At 51.8% G+C, this 17,389-nt stretch overlaps 1 long non-coding RNA gene across 1 annotated transcript; it reads right to left on the minus strand.

Moving 5' to 3' along the window:
- Window positions 1–271: 271 nt before the first annotated feature.
- Window positions 272–7,126, minus strand: LOC112060565 (uncharacterized). Its single transcript, XR_002889854.3, has 3 exons — window positions 6,936–7,126; window positions 4,523–4,890; window positions 272–1,334 (listed from the first exon to the last, which is right to left on the minus strand). It is a non-coding gene; the product is annotated as an uncharacterized LOC112060565 (long non-coding RNA).
- Between the last annotated feature and the right edge of the window lie 10,263 nt (window positions 7,127–17,389).

Genomic DNA, 17,389 nt, shown 5'->3' on the forward strand with positions numbered 1-17,389 from the left:
CAAGGCCTCAACCTCTGTCCTTCCTCCTCCAGCAAAGTCATCTAGCTAACCCTACAATAATAAACACAACCAGGGGTAACCCTGGCGGGGGGGAGGCTGCCAAATGCTAGGAAGTAGATGCATGATTCAAAACAAATCGGAGGGTTTTGCAAAGGATTGCTGCTGCAGCTCTGATCCCAGCCAGGGCCAGAGGTTAGCTACATCTTTGCTGTCCTAAGCCTCCAAGCACCATGCAGTTAATCAGGGTCGCTGTTCCCCCTGGAGAACCACCTCTCCGCCTGGGCCGCACCTGGCAAGAAAAGAGGCAGAACGGACGAAGCAACGGGCGCCGCTGATTTATTTTCAGAAATGTATTTTTTCCGGCTCCAAATCATGTCCGAGTTTCCCAAGCCCGGCTTGGAAAATAATCCCCAACTTCTGAATCCAGCCCGCTCCCCATGCTGGAAATGCACACACATGGCCTTTAGAACAGGGAGGCGGTTAATGCCAACGGGGGAGACAAAGGATAGAACTGAAGGCTGGAAGCGGGTCATCTTGTCCACCCTCCTGGGTAGCACCCAGGCCAGCTGGCCCCCGCCAACTCAACCCAACCGCTGAAAACCGGCCTCGTGCCCGGAGGGAGCAGATCTCTGTGGGTTCCCCAGAACGGAAGGGACTGCAGAGAGCTCTCTTGGTCTCTCTCTTACCCATCCACCCTTCCCCACCCCCATTCCCTCCTGTTTGAAAATCCCCAACCTTTTATTACAGGCGTGGGGGGTGCAGGGGGGGGTGTCCGTGTCCCTTTGTTCCAATGAAGTATTTGCATAAGCACCTTCTGTTCTCCTTTGCTTCTTTTTGCTTCCCTCATCCCTCTCCCCCCCCCCCCCGCCTCAAGATTGCTTTAAAATCCACCTTTTTTGTTTGTTTGTTTGTTTTAAGGAAGGGGAGGTAGAAAAATGCAACTGTCTTCTATAAATAGCCCAAAACTGGCCCGTCTGTTTCACCCTCCACGTGCCCTTTTCTTGCCCTGGAAGCCACCGTGGAGGGTTTTTTTGTTTTTAACTTCAAATCCTCATTAAAAAGGAGTGGCTGGTTCTATCTTTAAAATCCGTCACTTTTACAAGAGGATCCAAACTTTGTTTAAGACAAAACAACCCCCCCCCCCGATCCAAAGTTGGCAAAGAGCCCCCACCGTCAGAAGGACTGAAACCAGAAATGGTGGCTCTCGTTTGCCATCGATTCCACAGGCTCCTCGTGAATTGCCTTTGGATTCTGCGCTTGGCAAATCTTTTGCACGCTGGCCGATTTGTTGGCAAGCCGAAGACAAACAGGTCTGTTGTGTTGGGTGGGAACTCCTGAAAGCGGAAGAGGGGTAAGGGTAAGGGTGTGAGTGTGAGTAATCCGGGGGGCTTTTTCCTGTAATGAGGATTCTGAAATATTGTTTTCAAAACCCGCTTTTCTGACATTAAAATAGAAACGTTCTCCAAACTTTTCAGGGCTGCTCTGGGCACGTTAGCAAAACCCAGGGGCCTATTTTCTCAGGTTTTAATCTGTATCTAGCAAATATGTGTGTTTAAAGGCTTTAGAGGGTTTAGAAACAAACAACTGAACAAGACACACTAAGGACAATTCTGTCCTAAAGGCCCACTATGGGAAATGCATTTGATCCTGAAATTTCACCCTAATCATCATTTTCATTCCTTTCCCCTTTCCTTTCCATGAAGGAAGGAGATTATCACATTGTTGTGTCCACATGATCTATTTACCATACCAAGGACATAGGCCTTTGAACTTTAGATCCGATACTAGTGGCCTGCTTTGGAATCTAATACTTAAAATACCCAAAGAACTTTCCTCTAGAGATTTGATTTTTTTTAAAAAGGAGGTTAACTTCCAGCTCTCAGAGTCTTTTTTGCATCAGCCGAGGGGAAAATTGCTTTAACCAATATTATTTCAAACAACCAATGGATAAACTCAAATTGCAGATAAATTTCTTTAGCCCGTGTTTGCTTAATTTATCAGTGGCATTATCCCTGAATTAACGGCGTATGTGTCGCTGCGCGCACACAAACACGAGGATACATCATATACGGAGTGTATGTTATTAGCCACGTTGCTAAATTACTTTGAGATCCACAAATGAAAAGCTTCTATAGAAACATAAAGTGTCTGTATAAACACAGGGGATAGAAATCTGGGAGAGTTTATAAGCTTTGGATTTTAGCAAGAAGATGGCAATATCTTTAAAGACAAATGGGACGGAATTTACAAAACTTGATCAAGACACAAAACACCCCCCTCCCTCCAAATCAATCTACTAACACCTAAACCAAACGTCCTCAAACACCCTCATTCTGGATGGCACAAAGTTAGCACGTTTATAAAAAAGTTGGTTTCAACACAGTTATAATGAGGTTTTCTCCTCCTTAAATTATAAAGGCACAAATTTGCAGACCTGAGAAATATAACTTTCTCCTAAATCTAATCTATCCATCCACCTAGTTTCTGGTTGGCCTCACTGTCTATCTAATTTCAAGTGGTATCCATCTATTCATTTTATTTCTATTAGGATCTGTCCACCTAATTTCTGGGGGATCCGTCAGTCTATCTATCCATTTTATTTCTAATGGGATTTGGCTATTTAATATCTAGTGGATCTATCTGTATAAATCCATGTTATTTCAAATGGTATCTATCTATCTATCCATCCATCCCAATGCACACTCTTCTCTCTCTCTCTATTCATCCACCCATCCTTTTTGAATTTCCTATTCTTCCTTTAAAAAAAATTAAAAAAATCACTGTTTCTGCACACATTAATTCAGCAGCGCTGGTAAGCGAGCTGGCAAACGTCAGGTTTTAATTGAAAAACTAATCACCCCACGTTTCAGATGCACCCACCTATGCACTTTTTGTGTCTCTTTTAAATATCATTCTTCAGTGTCGTTGTGTTGTGTTCCCGTACCGAGAGATGCTCTCCTTTTTAATTTATCGGCATGCCAACGCAGACTTCAAGTGATCCTTTCCACTCCCTCCCCTTTTGGCCCCAGAATGAATTATTGGGCAGGGAGAAAGAGAGAGGGGAGAGGGGAAAAAAAAAAGATTTCTTTTAACTGAAAATTGTATGTAACGAGAGGTCATAAATGCGGGCGCTGTGCCTTTAAATTCACAGCTGCCATGTAATAAATATATTTTATGCAGCGGAGAAATTCAAAGGGGGCATTCCTCACATGTTTTCTTGTCTATAATGGAGGGGCTGGTCTAATGCAGCAAAATAAACACTCCGGGCCCTGTTGATTTTATGACCTGGCAGGCCTGTAATTTACGATACAGTATCCCAGGTTTGGTGCTTTCTTGTTTGCTGGACTTGGGGAGACAACACAGGGGATTAGGAGAAGGATTATTTGAAATATGAAACGAGGCAAAAAGGCTTTTAAATGGGGGTGGACAAAATTAGTCCCCCATCCTACCGCCGCTGACGCCCGGCCCGTGCCGAGCTTTAAACACATAATCTGTTATTCTATTTAGTGAAGTAGCAGCTAGATGGCCCAGCTCTGATCAGGACCCTGTTGGGCCGGGCGCTGCACAGACGCCGGCCGAGATCAGGGTCCCCACCGGGCTGGGCGCTGCACAGACACAGAGTGAAAGACAGTCCCCGCCCCAAAGAGTTTACGCTCTAAATAGACAAGTAGTGGGGTGGGGAAACTGAGGCACGGAGCGAGGCCGGGACTTGCTGCTGATCAGTGACAGAGCCAGGAATAGAAGCCAGGTGCCCTGAGGCCCAGCCCCCGTGCCCCCATACCCTCATCCCTCGTGGCTTTATAATCAATGAATCACTATCAATAGGCTTTGGAAGAATCTTTTGCCTCTCGGTCACCAGTGGAGAGCTAACCCCCTTGAGCAGGGATCAAAACCGATTCAGTCACCCCCCCCTCCCCTGCATGAGAGAAGCTGGCTGGGTCTCGGCCCGGTCCTCGCGGCAGGTAGAGACTCATAGCTCTCACTTGCCCCTTAAAACAGCCTCTCCCTCGCTGGCTTGATGAACAGAGCTCCCCCAATGGGCCCTTGCAGGCAATTTTCTGTCTAATTCCTCCCGTGAACTCCATCACTGCCTAGGGAGGAGGTATTTAAAGCGATGCCCACGCCGGGCGGCCCGTTGTCCCCCTCTAGTGGTGACTAGCGATTGACGGGCCTGCGACAGGTATTCTAGTTCCAGTAGTAGCGACTTATCTGTTACAACCCCCAAGGCCTGCGGTTCAATCCCCCCGTACTGACAGCCCCCCGGGGGTGTTGGGGTGACATGGGAGCAGTGGCGGGTACAACTGGGAAGAAGGAGGGGAGGTGAGAGCCTGGGTCAGCAGAATCGTTATAACCAGAGAAGATCTAACTTAGAGGGTTGAGAGACTGCCCTGCTTTGATTGAATGACCCTCATGCTTTCAGGTGGGGGGCTCTGCTCGAGATCACACTCGGTAGCAGCAGCAGCAGACGACCTGGGACTGCCCCACCGGTCCCCAGAGAGGTGCAGTCTGGCCACGCTCTTACCTGCTTGGTTTTTGGAGCCGGGGGAAAAGACTCGCCTCCCTGTTCGAAAGCCAGCGATCGGCCAGCGCAGCTTTCCCCGGGGGAGAGAGAGATTTCGTGTCTCGGGCCCCTCACGTGTTGGGCCACTTCAGATGGAGCCGGACCCAGCGAAAACACGGCGTGATCTCTGCGCGGGTGTAACGCCACAAGGCCTTCGGGTCAGCGCTCGCGCCTGGGATGGCTATGGTGGCCCCGGAGCCGGTGTAGAGGTTCTCGTGGCAGGACTGAAAGCAGGGAACTGGACTAGATGATCTCTCGAGGCCCCTTCCAGTTCTAGGATTCCCTTATAGTGCAAAGGCAGCTTATATCCCACCGACCGGCCGGCGTTGCTGAGGGAATAAAAAAGTCCAGTCTAATAGGTAAGTTGCTTTTTAAAAATAAATAAAAATAAATAAAGGTTGGGGGGGGGGATTCTGTATGTAGAGGGGGTGTGTGTGTGTGTGTGTGTGTACAAATTGTCTGACCGACAATACACATGCTGCATACAGGTCTAGGGTGACCAGATGTCCCGGTTTTATAGGGACAGTCCCGATTTTTGGGTCTTTTTCTTATATAGGCTCCTATTACCCCTCACCCCCGTCTCGATTTTTATACTTGCTGTCTGGTCGGTCTACTGCTCACCGCGCAGAATATGTAACATCGATCTGCTCATCGTTTATAATATTTTGCATATTTTTTTTTTATTCGCATGACAGGCAGGAGGGCCTGACCGAGATCGCGCCAGGCGCTGCGCAAGCACAGAGTGGGAGACAGGTCTTGCCCCCAAAATAACTCAACGTCTAAGCATCTCCCCCTTTTACAGATGGAGGAACTGAGACCCAGAGAAATTTCCACCCCGCGTCGCGCGAGAATGGGGCGGGGGCTCTGAGGCTAGCATGGCTTTCATTTTATAAGGAGAATGCATGAAAAGAAAGAACTGAAGGCAGAGGAGAGTGCACTCTGTGTGTGTGTGTTCATGTTTCTACACACCCACTATCACGAGAGCGGTCAGCCTAGCACAACCTTATTGCAGCATCAGGAAAAGCACTGACAAGAAAGAACTAAAGTAAAGTGCCCCAGGAGGAGAGCACTGTGTGTGCGCGCACATGTGTGAGTGCCCCATGTGGCCATGCAGGCGGCATGACTTTCCTTTCTATATAAGGAAAAACAGCCTCAAGAAAGAACTAAGGTCAAGTCCCCTTGGAGGGCACTATGTAACAGGCTGCAGCCCTTACGCCAACAGAATGGCCGTGGCGCTCCGCCCGCTCCAGTAAGAGCTGGTAGAAAATTTAAAAGTACGGCACACACGACGGCATTGTGTCACTGCTGCACAACCTGCCCAGGAGACATCGATCCCCACCCAGCAGCCCAACGGCACCAGGGGGGATGAGCGCCCGAGGCACAGGGGGTGCCACCCTCTGTTCCCCCACCCCGTGACATTATTCCAGGCTGCTGGTGGTGCCGGGTCTGGGCCCGCCCCCGGAGCTCGGCAGGATGGGAGGGGGAGTGCCAGGGGTCAGAGGGAATGGGGCTTTTCTTTTTTGCATTTTAATTCAAACTGGATGGGGATTAATTCCCGCTCCCTGCCCAGGGGACCGGTGCCTGACAGTGATGGAGTGAGATTCCCCACCACCACCTGGCGGGGGTGGAGGGGAGATGGGGAGGAGAGGTGGGGGTGTTTCCCTAGGGGGAGGGGATCCCCTTAAAGGGGCAGGAGCAGTTTTCTCGGCCTGCAATCGCATCTCCCCCTCTTAGCCCCACCCCCACACTTATGGGGAATAAAGTCTGATGGGGAGGGAGGTGGGAGGAGGAGAGGGATGGGGGGGGAGAGAAAAAGGGGGAAGGGAACTGGAGGGAGGAAGGGGGTTTGTGGGAGGTTCTCCCACTCTGGAGCCCAAGGTTGAGACCAGCAGGTTCACCCTCAGGCCCCTCTGGGGTGGGACTGACCCCTGAGAATCCCCCCCACATGCAGGGGGGGCTCCCTGGCCAGTCTGCTCCTGCCGGCCCCTGCCATAGGGAGCGAACCAGGGGCATGGGCAGAGCTCACTGCTCTGCGGCTATTCTCTGCCCCCCAGGGTCCGAAGGGATGAGTTAGAACAGCCTTGAGGCTGCTCTAAATAACACAGGATGGGTCAGGCAGGGCGGCAAGGGGCTTTAAAGCCACCTCCCCCCCCCCCTCAAGCACAGGGCTGGGGCAGCTGCAAATCCAGCCCTCCTTTGTTCTCTGGCCAACAAAAGAAACAAAACCATCGATCTTGGGAGTTTTATGCAGCCGCCCGTCACCGAAGCCTCTGGGTGCCGTGTTCGGACAAATCAGTCACGCCCCTCCTGCAGTCTCTCGAGGGACGGGAAGTGGGCACGAAGAGGCTGGGGGCTCGCTGCTCGAGATACTGGCCTGAGAGGGAGCCGAAGCCAGGCGAGGTGAGCAGATGAGCTGTGTCCCCATTGGACTCCGCCTGTGAGTCTGGGGGTGGATGGAGCCTAAGTCTTACTCCCCTTCGTCTGCAGAATCGTCTCCGCCCTCCTCCTCTTGCTCCAGCCCAGATGTGAGCCCAACAATTGGCGGGGGCTGCGGCTGAAGCGGAGCCAGGGACGGGACGGGGGAGAGAGGCCGGGGAGCCGGCCTGGCCATTAATCACCTTCCCAGGGAGCGGTGCTGAGCAGGCCACTGGCGGCTTGCGAGGGGAGGTGCGGGGGGGAGAGGAGGGAGAAAGTTTTCCCTCCAGGACGGAGCGAAAGGCTCAGGGCTTTCGAGGAGAGCGTGGCCACGCCGGTTCATTTTTGTGGGGAATTGAGAACTCCAGAGCAGTGGCTGCAGAGCCTAGTGGTCAAAGCACAGGACTGGGCCTCAGGACTCCTGGGTTCTAAGCCCCGGCTTTGGGAAGGGAGTGGGGTCTAGTGGTTAAAGAAGGAGCTGGGAATCCCCCAGATTCTTCGGAAACAGCGTCCATCCTGTGCAGGGGCCTTGTCCAATCTCAGCTTTGGCTGCAGATAAACAGGGAGGTGGGGGCTGGGCGAGGGGGAGCGGCGTGGTTCTCTATTATGCTATGGGTTTCCTTTAACCCCCCTTTACACAGCCAGAGCCAGGTGCCCCGGGGCCTTAGCACCGCTGGGAATCCTGGCCTTTCTTACAAACCTGGAGTCCTTTAATCTGCAGCCCAGAGACCTCGGGGATGGGCACTTTATCATCAGCCTGGCCCTAACGCAGCAAATCAAAGGCCAGGCTCATGGTTGAGGCATTGGCCGGGGGCTCAGGAAAGCTGGGATCAAGCCCCTGAATTCAACGCCGCCCCCGTGGGGGAAGCAGTTGGAAGTGGCGGGGGCGGGGGCGAGTTTACACAAGTCTTCACCGGATTTCCCGGGCAGACACCAGTGTCTCCAAACCAGCCTTCTGCTTGCAAGCCGCCCTCTTCGCTCTGAACGCTCCTTAAAGGGGCTGGTGGAGGGTCAGTCTGGCCCTAGTTCTGAGATGCTATTAAACATTTACCATGGTCACCTGGCAGCCCATGGCTCCCTGCCCACCAGCCGCCTAGATCCTAGAGGGACTTGCTGGAGAAAGCATCACAGAGGTGGAAAAGTCTGTGCAATGGGACAGTCTCTTTAAGGATGATCACAGAAGCCTCTAGCCTGATACTGCCCCTCTTCTTCTGTCCCTTTCAATCCTGTTCTTCCACCTTTTCCCCTGGAAGGGTTCTCAGCTGCCTTTAAAGTCAGACTGGATCAGAACCGAGAGCCGTCTAATCCACTATTCTGAGACTCATAGAATATCAGGGTTGGAAGGGATCTCAGGAAGTATCTAGTCCAATCCACTGCTCAAAGCAGGACTAATCCCCAGGCAGATTTTTACCCCAGTTTCCTAAATGTCCCCCTCAAGGATTGAACTCACAACCCCGGGTTTAGCAGGCCAATGCTCAAACCACTGAGCTATCCCACCCGCCCTGCAGAGAGAGCTGCAAGAAGGCCAGCCGTGGGGCAATCAGCCCTCTGCTCTCTAATAGGGACTGGTTGTGTAATGTCCCTTGCACAAGACGTCCACTATCACGAATTAGAACGCGGGTTTACCTACAGGCCTCAGTGGAGATCGGCACCTCTGTGCCAGGCGCTGCGCAGACACAACGCGTGACCGTCCCGGACCCACCAGAGACTCTGCAGAAACACAGCCCCAACCCAAAGAGCTCAGTCTAAATGGACACCGGGGAAGGGAAACTGAGGCCCAGAGATGTGATTTGCCCACAGTGGTGGAGCCAGGAGTAGAACCCACCAGAACACACACACAGAGACAGACACACAGGCTACGTGCCTCACCCCCACCCCTTCCTAGCAGTCATTCATCTTCAGCCCAGAGGCATGATCTGTGATGATTCTTCTTACCGAGTGGACGATATTATTAGCAGCCATCAAGGTATGACACGATCATTATCGCCTTATCAAAGGCTCAACCCACCGAAGGGAAGGAGCAAAATTTTCCTTTAAAAACAAAAAATAAACCCCCCCTTCCCCCCAAGTCTCCCAGGCACATGAGTCCCCCTTCTGGTGTAATTAGCCATTACAATTAGCCAAAGGAAAGACGCACGGACATCTTTAAAATTGCTTCTGGTCCTTGTGGAACTCCGAAGAATTCAGAGCTCCGAATCACTCCTAGGTCTGTGTCTAGGGCCCAGGCTTCTGCCGTTGTGTGATGATGTGTGACTGTCAGCTGCTGTCTGCCTGAGTCTGCAGAGAGCCTGGAACAATCGCTCAGGGAGGTGTGAATCCCAGGCATCAGACCGGACGGGCGCTCCAAGCCCCACCAGATTGCACACAGGGCAGGAGGTCTGAAGCTTCTCCTGCTAGCTTTTATGATAAACTGGTCCTACAGCACTCTGCAGTAATACCACAATAGACTCCATCAGCCGTCGTTAATAGGAACAGACAGATGGGGTCAGACCAATGGGCGCCGCCCAGACCCCGGCCGAGATCAGGGCCCCGTCGCGCCGGGCGCCACCCATACCCTGCCCGAGATCGGGGCCCCGTCGCCGCCCAGACCCCGGCCGAGATCAGGGCCCCGTCGCGCCGGGCGCCACCCATACCCTGCCCGAGATCGGGGCCCCGTCGCCGCCCAGACCCCGGCCGAGATCAGGGCCCCGTCGCGCCGGGCGCTGCCCAGACCCCAGCTGAGATCAGGGCCCTGTCGCGCCGGGCGCCACCCAGACCCCGGCCGAGATCAGGGCCCCGTCGCGCCGGGCGCTGCCCAGACCCCAGCCGAGATCAGGGCCCTGTCGCGCCGGGCGCCACCCATACCCTGGCCGAGATCGGGGCCCCGTCGCCGCCCAGACCCCGGCCGAGATCAGGGCCCCGTTGCACTGGGCGCCGCCCAGACCCCAGCCGAGATCGGGGCCCCGTCGCCGCCCAGACCCCGGCCAAGATCAGGGCCCCGTTGCACCGGGCGCCGCCCAGACCCCAGCCGAGATCGGGGCCCCGTCGCCGCCCAGACCCCGGCCAAGATCAGGGCCCCGTTGCACCGGGCGCCGCCCAGACCCCAGCCAAGATCGGGGCCCCGTCGCCGCCCAGACCCCGGCCGAGATCAGGACCCCGTTGCACTGGGCGCCGCCCAGACCCCAGCCGAGATCGGGGCCCCGTCGCCGCCCAGACCCCGGCCGAGATCAGGGCCCTCCATTGTGCCAGGCACTGCCCTGACCCAGCCTCTGCCCTGAAAAGTTTACAAATTAACCCGGACAAATGAGGATTAGAATCGCCATTTTCAGAGCCAATTGCAAAATGGATTTTCCATCCCATGAAAACAATTGAGATTTTGAAAACATTTAATCCCCGATCAGGACAAAAAAAAAAAAAAAAAAAGTTGAAATTTTTTGCTACGGGAAATTTCAAGAAAAGTTTCCTTTACAGTCAATCGAGTATCAGGGGGTAGCCGTGTTAGTCTGTATCTACAAAAACAAGGAGTCTGGTGGCACCATAAAGACTAACAGATTTATTTGGGCATAAGCTTTCGTAGGTAAAAACCTCACTTCTTCGGATGCATAGAGTGAAAGTTACAGATGCAGGCATTGTATACTGACACATGGAGAGCAGGGAGTTACTTCGCAAGTGGAAAACCAGTGTTGACGGGGCCAATTCAATCAGGGTGGATGTGGTCCACTCCCAATAATAGATGAGGAGGTGTCAATTCCAGGAGAGGAAAAGCTGCTTCTGTAATGAGCCAGCCACTCCCAGTCCCTATTCAAGCCCAGATTAATGGTGTTGAATTTGCAAATGAATTTGAGTTCTGCTGTTTCTCTTTGAAGTCTGTTTCTGAAGTTTTTTTGTTCAATGATAGTGACTTAAATCCGTAATAGAATGACCAGGGAGATTGAAATGTTCACTTACTGGCTTATGTATGTTACCATTCCTGATGTCCGATTTGTGTCCATTTATTCTTTTGCGGAGGGACTGTCCGGTTTGGCCAATGTACATGGCAGAGGGGCATTGCTGGCACATGATGGCATATATCACGTTAGTGGATGTGCAGGTGAATGAGCCCTTGATGGTGTGGCTGATGTGGTTGGGCCCTCTGATGGTCAGTAATACAGTCAATGGAAATGTTTCGTTTTGATACATTTGAAATATTTCATTTCAGTGCAGACTAAGAAATTATTTATAGACGTTATAATAAAAATCCAAACGGGATGCCCCAACATTTTTTAAATACTTTACACACACACACAGCCACCCAATTGTTTTCAAAATGAAATTTCACCTGGATTGAGAATTTCACTAAAAGTTTCTGTTTTGTTAAAAACTGGTTAGATGAAAATCTTCCAACCATCTCTACCCATTTTAAAGATGGGGAAACTGAGGCAGTGGGCGATTCAGAATAGATCTTTAAAGGTGCTTAGCCATTTTTCTCCTCAATGTTAGAAGGCCTAAAGAGCTTGTGCACCCAGGGACACTCAGGTAAATTCATCCAAAGTCACTTTTAAAGTGGATTTGTTAAACTGCATTAAAACCCCGAGTGGACGCTGTAACTCAGAATTAAAATTCGGTGCAGTTTAATTCACTTTGGAAGTGTATTAAAATAAACTGAATTAAGGCCACTTTAATTCTGAATAAGGATTTAATGCAGTTTAATCAATACACTTCACATTCACACCTCTAGTTAAGGCCTGGCCTATGCTAGAAAATTAGGTCAGTTTAACTACATTGGTCAGGTTGTAAAAAATCCACACCCCTGAGCGGCGTAGTTAAATTGACCTAAATCCCCATGTAGACAATCCCTCCTGTCAGCATGGGAAGAGTCTACACTGAAGCAGTACAGCGGCGCATTGGTGCCACTGTATCTTGTAGACAAGCCCTAATTCAGATTCACTTTCCCGGATGTCCCCCTGTAGACAAACCCAAAGTGAATTAAACTAAAATCAAATCAAATCATTTGAATTCTGAATAATAGCATCCACACAGGGGGTTAACTAATCCACTTTCAAGTCACACCTTTAGTTAATTCGGATTAACGTTCTTGAGCATCCCCCACCCCCGTGTAGACAAGCCCTAATAAGTGATTCAGGGCCCAGAGCCTCAAAGACGTTTACACACCTAACTCCCCTGGGAACCACTGGGAATTAGGCGCGTAGGTGGCTTTGAAAATTCCAGTAGGGAACGATCTGTGGCTTTAGGGCCCTAAATAGAGACAGTCACACAGGGATGGAGGAACCTAAAGAGGCAAATTGGCACCTCCTGGATTTTCATTGGCACCTAACTACCTTGGCGGCTCTGGCCCTCTTAAAATTCTCCCCCTAAGTGACTTGTCCAAGATTGCATGGGGAAAGCTGGGGAATTAAACCCAGGCGTCCTGAGAGCAGCCCCACCCCCTTCGCCCCAGATCTGAGAAGAGGAGTCGAATGGGAGCTTTCCCGGCGTAGTAATATTTGCCTCAAGTTTCACTAAAAGTATTTCAAGTGGTTTCCTTTTAAAACTCCTCTGGAGGAAGATAATTGGGCAATTAGCGATAAATTACCTCCAAGAGCTGCTTTCTTTGAACCGATAATGAAGTCTCATGCCAGAAAGTGCCAATTACAAAAGGACTTTTCAGGACAGAGGTGTTATTATTTCTCCTCTTCTCCTCCTCCTTCGCTGTTCCTCTCTGGTCATTGCCACCCGATCTGACAGCCCCACTTCTCCAAGCCCCTTCCACACCCATCCGATGTGCCTTTTAATAGGGCTCAATGTAAATCCGTAAGCAAGGAACGAAGAATGCAGGCCATGCTTACGGGATGTGGGGGAAGGGGCTCTCCCCTGGGAAACAGGGACTCGGAAAAACATTTGGGGGTCCTGGTGGAGAACCAGCTGAGCTCCCAGTGGGACGCTGTGGCCAAAAGCGCGAACCCCATCCTGGGCTGCATAAACAGGGGAATCTCCCGTCGGAGCAGAGAGGATATTTTCCCTCCGTGTCTGGCCCTGACGTGACCGCTACTGGGTCCCCTTCTGGTGCCCACAACTCAAGGAGGTTGATCAATGGGAGAGGGGTCAGAGAAGAGCCGCGAGAACGATCGAAGGGTTAGAAAACCTGCCTTGGAGTGACAGACTCTCGGAGCTTGGCCTGCTGAGTTTAGCAAAGGGAAGGCTCGGGGGTGGCTTGGGCGCTGTCGGTAAGTAGCTGCCCGGGGAACAAATATTTAATAACGGGTTCGTCATTCTAGCAGCGACAGGTCGAAACTGATCCGATGGCTGGGAGTTGAGGCTGGACAGACTCCGACTGGAAGGAAGGCCGCCGTTTTAATGGTGAGTGTAATTAACCACTTCCCCAGGGCCTGGTGGATCCTCCATCACGGACTGTTTTTAAATTGAAGAGACCTGCTCTGGGAACGATTTCGGGGTGGTTCTCCGGCCTGGGCTGTCCAGCCGGTCCGGTTAGATCACAATGGGCCCGGCTGGCCTTGGAAACCACTCTCTCTTCGGTCCGGAGCTCGACAGATCAGCGCTGATCTCCCGGGCGGCTCTGAAAGGTGCCGCTGGCACCCGAGGCTGTCGAAAATGCAACCCAGTGGCTCTTCCATTCCGGTCGGACGCACCCTAACGCCAGCCGACACAAGCCAGCCCCGCACCCACCCCACCTAAGAGTTCTCCCCTTCCCAGCACGGGCTGGGATAACCCAGGCCAACCAATTACCCGAGATGCAAGGAGCTGGATTCAGCTCAATGGAAGAGCCCAAGGACCAGACAGAGGGGGGGGGGGGGGCAGAGAAAATAGGGGCACAAAGAGGGGACTTGCCCAAGATCACACAGCAGGTCAGTAGCAGAGATGGGAAGAGAACCCAGAAGCCACTGGACCATACCACCTTGCAGGGAAGCAGCTATAAAGATATTTCCTTTCTCCTTCAGGACTCCTGGGTTCTCTCCTGGCTCTGGAGGGGAGTGGGGTCTAGTGGTTAGAGCAGGGGGGCTGGGAGCCAGGACTCCTGGATTCTACGCCTGGCTCTGGAGGGGAGTGGGGTCTAGTGGTTAGAGCAGGGGGGCTGGGAGCCAGGACTCCTGGATTCTACGCCTGGCTCTGGAGGGGAGTGGGGTCTAGTGGTTACAGCACGGGGGCTGGGAGCCAGGACTCCTGGGTTCCACTCCAGTGAGTTCCTTGTCGCTCCATCCCCCCCAGCTGTACTAGGAAGAGAGGAATATTTAGCTGCCATCTGGGGGAGGCGGCCAAGCCCTACAAGCCGCCGTGATGGAAGGCTCCAGGCACAAATTACTGTTATCTGCCCAAGCCCCTCCGAACCCTAACTTACAATCAGCGCTAATCATCCTGTCAACCCGTCACCATTACCACGGAGACATCCCTCGGCGGCTCGCCCGCTGGGGGAGAGAACCCCGGGCCTTAAAGGAACATCCCCTGCTAACCAGGCCGTCCCTGCATGTTCAGCACGCCCCCGGGGATTTGCACACACCGGGATTGGGAGGCTACGTGCCTAAATCCCCTAGACAGGGTGACCAGATGCCCCGATATTAGGAGCTTTGTCTTGTACACGCAACTATTCCCCTGCCCCCCCTCCCCCCAAAGGGTCACTTGCTATCTGGTCACCCTAGAGAAAGTGGGAAGTGATCCATTTTGGGGCCCTGCATCGGCATGGGCTCAAGAAGACTATTTTGGCCAGGATCGCAGCCACGGGTTTGAGCAAGGTCTGGGCAAAACCTTGGTAGGCGACCTTCGGAAAAGCGGTGTTTTCCCAGGACGCGCCACGCTACGCCCACACCTTGAATACCGCGTGTAGTTCTGGTCACCCCAGCTCTAAATGAGTGTATTAGAATTGGAATAGGTGCAGAGAAGGGCAACAAAAACGATCTGGGGGATGGAACAGCTTCCGTACGAGGAGAGATTAAAGAGACTGGGGCCGGTCAGTTTAGAAAAGAGACGATAGCGGTCTATAAAAATCATGAACGGTGTGGGGACCGTGAATAAGGAAATGTAATTTACCCCTTCACAGAACACAAGAACCAGGGGTCACCCAATGAAATGAACAGGCAGCAGGTTTAAAACAAACAGAAGGAAGTCCTTCTTCACCCAACGCACAGTCAACCTGTGGAACTCCTCGCCAGGGGATGTTGTGAAGGCCAAAAGTAGAACTGCGTTCAAAAAAGAATAAGAACAGCTCCTGGAGGATAGATCCATCAATGGCTATTCGTCAAGACGGTGAGGGACGCAGCCCCATGCTCTGGGTGTCCCTAAACCTCTGACTGCCAGACGCTGGGACTGGACGACAGGGGATGGATCACTCGATAACTGTCCTGTTCATTCCCTCTGAAGTACCTGGCACCAGCCACCTGTCTGAAGACAGGATACTGGGCTAGATGGACCATTGGTCTGACCCACTACAGCTGTTCTTACAGCCTCATAAGTATGTATCTCAGGAACCCCGTGGTCAAATAATCCCAATTTTGGACTTCTCACCTTACCCCATGGCCTCATGCGGTGCACCAAATATCAAGACAATCCAAGTCACCATGAGGATTTTAGAGCATTTAGAAGAGCCTGTGTCCAGTTTTGGGCCCCACACTACAAGGAGGATGTGGAAAAATTGGAAAGAGTCCAGCGGAGGGCAACAAAAATGATGAGGGGTCTGGAGCACATGACTTATGAGGAGAGGCTGAGGGAACTGGGATTATTTAGTCTGCAGACGAGAAGAGTGAGGGGGGATTTGATAGCTGCTTTCAACTACCTGAAGGGGGGTTCCAAAGAGGATGGATCTAGACTGTTCTCAGTGGTGGCAGATGACAGAACAAGGAGCAATGGTCTCAAGTTGCAGTGGGGGAGGTCTAGGTTGGATATTAGGAAACACTATTTCACTAGGAGGGTGGTGAAGCACTGGAATGGGTTCCCTAGGGAGGTGGTGAAATCTCCTTCCTTAGAGGTTTTCAAGGTCAGGCTTGACAAAGCCCCTGAATGGGATGATTTAGTTGGGGATTGATCCTGCTTTGAGCAGGGGGTTGGACTAGATACCTCGTGAGGTCCCTTCCAACCCTGAGATTCTATGATTCTACGATTCAAGTTTTAAAGAGAAAGCCAATCTAAACCTAAACTACGGTAGTTGCGTGACGATGACTGATCTCACTAAAGCCAGTGTGGGAGCCAAGTACAACTTGTCAGAAGTTTTTCAATTAAACACACACACTGAAAAGCGTCAATTCAGCAAAATCAAAACTGTTTTGAGGAACAAGGTTGGTTTCCATAAGTTTCTTGACTCCAAAACAAATCAAAAAAGAAACCGAAAACAAACCAACAAAAAAAAAACATTGAGAAGAAACCTTTAAAAATTGTCCGAACGGGAAGTCTGGAGATTTTCAGAATGACAAGTTTGGGGTTTTGGTCTTTGAAATGACTCATCGTATTGAAATTTAACTCGGTGACATTGAAAAAAAAAAATTAGGTCGAAAGTAAAAAAAATAAAAAATAAAGTCAAAATCAGAACAAGACGCTTTGAAGTTGTTGAAATGAAACGTTTCAATTTTTTTTGGAATATTCCGTTCGTGTCGTTTCTTGACAATGCAAAGTTTTTGTCCCGATTCGGCATGGGAACATTTTTTTTAAATGTGAAAAATTGTCATAGGATGGGGAAAAGGAGCCCCTTTACATCGTGCAGACACAGGAGGGAGTGCCCGAGGCTCACATGTGGGCCGAGGGGGTCACCTGGGTGCCAACTCAGGGGCTAGGAGGGTGGTTTGCAGCCTCAGGAAGCAGTCGCTTATTCACACGCTCACAGAGACTGGACTTCTTGGGCACAGAACCGGTTGAAGGGGCAGGCGCGGGGATTCTGGAGCAAGGAACCCACCTGCTGCTGTTTTTCCTGACTGTACTCGGGGAAACGGGACTTGGGGTGCGTACTCGGTAAGGAAACCAGATTTGCACCTGACTCGTAGCATCAATGTCTTTTCTTCACAGGCCCAGATCTCAGCGCTGGCTCCTGGGGCCAAAAGGGGCAATATTATTAACATCACAGCACTACCTAGAGGCTGGGAGCATGGTCCCTTTGAGCTGGGCCCGGTATGTTCCCACAGCCAGAGACAAGGCGAGCCCCAAAGATCTCACCCTCCTGACAGACAAAACAGCCCCCTTACCCCACGGGATGGTATCTCCCTGAGGTCACACAGCAGGGCCAGTAGCAGAATTGGCCTAAGTTTCAGTGGAGTGCCTTGGTTGCTAAATCACTTCCCTCCCACTGCTGAGGAGAGAACCCAGGAGTCCTGGCTCCCAGTCCCCCACCCAGCTCCAACCACTATACCCCACTCCCCATCCAGAATTGGGAATAGAACCCAGGAGTCCTGGCTCCCAGTCCCCCACCCAGCTCCAACCACTACACTACACCCTACTCCCCACCCTGAACTGGGAATAGAA

Source organism: Chrysemys picta, chromosome 17, assembly GCF_011386835.1.
Source record: "Chrysemys picta bellii isolate R12L10 chromosome 17, ASM1138683v2, whole genome shotgun sequence".
Lineage (NCBI taxonomy): Eukaryota > Metazoa > Chordata > Testudines > Emydidae > Chrysemys > Chrysemys picta.